This window comes from Equus caballus, chromosome X (genome assembly GCF_041296265.1).
Source record: "Equus caballus isolate H_3958 breed thoroughbred chromosome X, TB-T2T, whole genome shotgun sequence".
Lineage (NCBI taxonomy): Eukaryota > Metazoa > Chordata > Mammalia > Perissodactyla > Equidae > Equus > Equus caballus.
This window is the reverse complement of record NC_091715.1, coordinates 142,183,088-142,189,107: the sequence shown is the minus strand read 5'-3', so window position 1 is coordinate 142,189,107 and position 6,020 is coordinate 142,183,088.

Sequence of the window (6,020 nt, the reverse complement as noted above, 5' to 3'; positions counted from 1 at the left end):
AGGAGGGAAGAAGACGTAATCTGACTAAACTCTATCATTTGCTCACAGATTGAAATCTAGTCTAGATATTTGCAGTTGTTGAAAATCTTCAGAAATTTCGAAGAGCAAGAGGAGTACTAGGTGTCACATTTCTGTTCTTTACCATGTCCTGAGAGCTAGAAGAGCTAGAACTTCGGTCTGCTGAGCCTGGGCCATTGGTAAGCTGGCTCAATAGATCTCTGCCCAATGACACTGGCTAGTCAGACTCCACATCATTCCCTGTTTTCCAAGCTCTAGCCAAAAAATCTCCAGCTCCTTAAAATATCAGCAAGAAGCTAGTCTAGTTGCCTCATAAAAAGCGTCTCCTGACCATAAGCTCCTGAGAGGCACACTGCCCCATGCCCAAATCAGGTCTAAGCCCTCAGGATGATAGTGGCCTTTGCATTTTTTCTGTTGTTTGGGCCTTATTGTCTACAGTGCCTCCTGGATCATTATTGCCTATAATCTCATGACATTTCCTCAAAATTCAATGTCTCTAACTAAATTCATTATCTTCACTTCCACACTTACCCACTCCCACATTTGCTTCTCTCTACCTCAGTGGACTGTTGGTGAGTGCTAAGCCCCAATATGCTCCTAGAATTCCAAACCAGAAACCTGGGAGGCAGACTAAATTTCACCTTGGATATAAAGCTAATAATGACTACCACTTATCGAATGTCTACCTTGTGCTGGGCCCAGGGCTAAGTAGTTTATGTGCATTTTGGTTACCTGGTCCTGTTGACCTTATCTCCTTAATATCACATGAAACTTGTCGCTGCATAGTTCAGCCTTGCACCATCTCTTGTCTGGGCACTTGCAGCGACTTCATTCATTTATTTATTCAACCAATATTTGTTGAGGCTCTGCCATGTCCTAGGCATCGGGTTGAAGATTCAATGGTAAGCAAAACATATCCAATCCCTCCTCCCATGGAGCTTACATTCTAGAAGAGACAGAGTTAAGCCATTTTTCCAATCCATTCTCACACTACAGTCAGCTTGCTGTTTCTAAAACACAGATCTAACCTTTCAGACCACTACCATGCAATCTTCAGGAAATGGTCCAAACTTGTTAACTTGGCATTCAAGGCTTCACAAGCCTTTCCCAATTTTCCTCTCCAAACTCAATATCCAGCCCCCTCCCTAAGACAGATGGGGACACACATACACACACTCACATCCCTCCTTTCTGCTCCTAACATCCCATCAACTAGCCAGACTTGACTGGATCCATGTTCTCCTCACATTTCATGCATTATCACACTTGCATGACTTCAGAGTTCCTCTGTGAAAACTAGTCCCTGGGGGTTCTCCCCACCCCAAAGGTTAGTGTCCCATGAAACAAGACGGCCCATCATGGGGCTGAATGTTGGAAGAAAGCCTTTGCACTCCTTACTTCCTCTGCCTGTAATACCTTTCCCCTCTTCACCTGGCGAACTCCTACTTATCCTTCAGGTCCCAGTTGGATGGCTCTTCCTTGTGAAGGCCTTCAATGTCCCCTCCTGCCTTCCTCTGCAGCCCCGTACTGGATGAGATACCGATCCTTTGTGCGTCCCTGCTGGTCCCACTATCATTGTTTACTGTCTGTCTCCCCCTGAGGGCAGAGGTCTCATCTGCTTTATTCACCACTCTATCTTTAGTGTCTGCCACGGGGTTGACACTGAGTGAATAAATTGTTTACTGGATAAAGGAATGAATGAATGAATCTTTGAAAAAAAAAAAAGAAGTGAAAGAAGTCCTAACCGAATGGACTGATATACTATGTCCACGCTTTGAAAGACAATATTGTTAAGATGTCAAATCTCCCCAAATTGATCTGTAGATTCAAAGCAGTCACAATACAAATCCCAGAAAACTTTTTAGTAGATATAGCAGATGTTAAAAAACCAAATTCTAAATTATATATAGATAAAGAAATTAGAATAGCCAAAAATATTTAGAAAAAAAAGAATAAAGTCAGAGGACTGACATTATCTGATTTCAAAGGCCCATGGAATATATACCAAGACAGAATATACCCTGGGCCACAGGGAAAACCTTAACAAATTTAAAAGAATTAAAATCATATATAGTGTATTCTCTGACCAAAATGGAATCAAACTAGATCTCGATAACAGAAAGATAATGGGGAAGTCTGTGAACACACAGAAGCTAAACAACACACTTCAAAAGAATCCATGGGTCAAAGAGGAAGTCTCAGGAAAATTAGAAAATACACTAAACTGAATGAAAATGAAAATACAACATACCAAAATGTGGAGGACATAGCTGAAGCAGTGCTGAGAGGGAAATTTATGTACTAAATGCATATAGAAAAAGAGGAAAACTCTCAAATCAATAATCTAAGCTCCCACCTCAAGAAGCTAAAAAAACAAGAGTGAAACAAACTCCAAGCAAACTGAAGGAAGGAAATTATAGAGATAAGAGCAGAAATTGATGAAATTGAAAACAGAAAAAAAAGAGAAGTCAATGAAAAAAGAATTGGTTCTTTGTAAAGATCAATAAAATTGACAAACTTCTAGCAAGACTGACGAAAAAATATAGACACAAATGACCAATATTAGGAATGAAACAGAGATATCATAATAGACCCTACAGACATCAAAATGATAAGAAGGGCGTACTATGAACAACTCTACACACGTATATTTGATAATTTAGACAAAACGGACCAGTTCCTTGAAAAACACAAAAAAAACACAACTCATCCAATATGAAATATGTAACTTGAATAGTCCTATAACTATTAAATAAATTAAATTTCACTGGAAAATTTTACTGGAAAAATTTACCAAACACTTAAGGAAGAATTAACACCAATTCTATACAATCTCTTCCAGATAATAGAAGAGGAAAAACACTTTCTGATTAACTTTATGAAGCTAGTGTTACCATGATACCCAAACCGGACAAAAACATTACAAGAAAATAAAACTCTAGACAATATCCTTCATGAGCAGAAACACAGAAGTCCACAAAAAAATAATCGCAGACTGAATTCAGCAAACATTAAAAGAATAATACAATGTGAGTAAGTGGGAAGACAGTGAACCTACAAAGGAAACAGGGAAGGAGAGAAAGAGATGGGAAAAAAAGACAGAAGAACACTATGGCTTACATGCCAAAGGAAAACCCTCAGGAGAAGGGGTATTAGTCAAGTTCATCGACTGTTGCAGAGAAGTCAAGCAAGATGAGAAATGAAACATTGCATAGTGACAAGGATGTCATTGATGAATTTGGTAAAAGCGGTGTATGAGAAGTGTTGGAGACAGGAGCCAGATTGCAGTGGGAGGGGAGTGATTGAGAGGTAAGGAAGTAGAGACATTGAGTGTAGACAACTCCTTCCGGAAGGAAGGCTATGAGAGCAAGAGAGAGAGAGTTCATTAGCTTGAGAGGCAGCTGAGATAAGGATAAGAGGAGGGATTTTTCATGCAGGAAGATTTTTGGACATATTTATATTTAATTGCTGCGGCAAAAGAGACAGGCCAGAGGAAGAGGTTATTCCCACACATGACAGGGAAGAACTGATGAAGAGCCAGATCCTCGAGAAGGAGAAAGAGATGGGATCCACGGCACAAGCAGAGAGGTTGGCCTTAGCCTGGGGAAGGAACCCGTATTCTCGATCATAAGAAAGAACAACACGGGTTTGAGTCGTGGACTATCTTGTGACTTTGGGCAAGTTATATGACTTTGTTAAACTTCAGCTTCCCCATCTGTAAAGTGCTAATACATATATCTAACTTCTGTTTGTCCTGTCAAAATGCTACCCTCAGTCCTATTGGATTAAGAATCTACCTCATATATGAAGCCAGACCAAAAAGAGCTCACCTGAACTCTGTCCTCTGACAGACGTCCATCGATGTGATATGGTGGTTAAAGCGCTATCCAGAGTGTGACCTTGGACAAGCTACTTAACTTCTCAAAGTCTTAGTTTCCACATTTGTAAAATGGGGATGATATTAGCTCTAACCTCACAAGGTTACTGTGAGGATTAAAGGAAGTAAGACTTGTGAAGTACTTAGCATTGCTGACCTATTGTAAGTGTTTGATAAATTGCAGGTATAACCTCCAACGCAGAAAATAACTTGAGAGGAAGATTTGTGTTTTGCTCATCATAGCATATCTCACAGGACCTGTTATGGAGTTGTCACTCAGAAGATATTTGCTAAATTGAACTGTATTTCACAGAGCGACAGACATCCAGAGAACTAAGTGATTATCTAAAGTCACAGAGTGGGTTAGAGACACGGCTGGGACTAGACGCCAAGTCTACTGTCGCCTAGTCTAGAGAGAGCTCTCTCTAGCACATTACACAGTGGAGGGTGACATGCACACAAATGTCTGAGAACACAGCTACCGTGTAGGACGACATAATTATGTATAAGTAAAGACCCACTTAGTAGAATAGAAAGAGACTTTTAGTTTCATTCGCTAGCGGAACCTCATAGACAGGCCGTTCCCAATTGCTGTTTTCTGTTCTAACATTTCTATGATCTAATAGCTTTGAAGTTTCCCCTTTTAGTCTTTCAAAGTAAAAAATTGCACTTTTATACATTTAAGTTCTTATTCATCTCACAATTCTCTATGGCTTCAGGCAAATTTAATTGTTAAAATTAGCTCATGGAGAGTTGAGAGCAACGGTGATCAAGTTAAATTGATATTGCATGATCACTGTTTAATTAGATGTTGCTGTAAAATCCTTGTTAATTACAACGTTGGTATCTTTACAAAATTATGATTCACTTTTTTAATATCTCAGAGGAAATTAAGACAATGTATGTTGGGACCAGGAGTCAGATAAAGCCCTGAAAAGGTTAAAAACCCGAGGAAGTGTACACAAATATGCCCAACTGATTTTTAGTAAATGCTCAGAATAAATCCAATAGAGGAAGGACAGCCTTTTCAACTAATGGTGTTGGGGCAGCTGGACACCCACAGGCCAAAAATGAGCAGAGACCAAAACCTCACACCTTATACAAAAAGTAACGCAAAACGGATCATGAATTTAAATGTAAAACATAAAACTATAAAACTTTTAGAAAAAATAGCACAAAATCTTTGGGATTTGGGACTAAGCAAAGTGTTCTTAGACTTGATACTAGAAGGACGATCTGTAACAAGGAAAAATCAATAAATTGGACCTGATGAAAATGTAAAAATTTTGCCCCACAAGAGCTCCTGTGAAGAGCATTAAAAGACAAGCAGCAGACGGGAAGAAAATATTTTCAAATCACATATCCGACGAAGAACTCGTATCTAACATGTGTGAGGAACTCTCAAAATTCGATAATGAAAAATAATGAGCCAATTAGAAAATGGGCAAGAGTCATGAAGATATATTGCACCAAAGACAGTGTACAGATTTCAAAAAGCACATGAGAAGATGCTCAATGTAATTAGCCATCAAGAAATGCAAATTAAACCACAATGAGATATCACTACACACCTATCGGAACGGCTAGAATAAAACTAGTGACACCGTGAAATACTGGGGAGGATGTGGAGAAATTCGGTCACTCATACACTGCTGGGAGGAATGTAAAATGGTACAACCACTCTGGAATATTCTTAGGCAGTTTCTTATAAAACTAAACATGCAACTTCCATACAACCCAGCAACCGCCCTCTTGGACATTTATTCCAGAGACTTTAAAACTTATGTTCATACAAAACCTTGTACACGAATGTTTATAAATGTTTTATCTGTAATAGTGCCAAACTGAAAACAACCCAGATGTCCTTCAACGTGTGAAGTACCAGCCATAACATAGGATTCCACTCCCCAATAACAAGGAGTGAACTAATGATACACGCAACAACCTAGATGAATCTCCAAAGAATTATGCTGAGTGAAAAAGTCAATTCTAAAAAGTTACATACTGTATGATTCCACTTACATAACATTCTTGAAATGACAATGTTACAGAGATGAAGAGCAGATTAGTGATTGCCAGGGGTTAGGGATGAGACGAGAGTGTAGACAGTGGAGGGAGGTGAGTG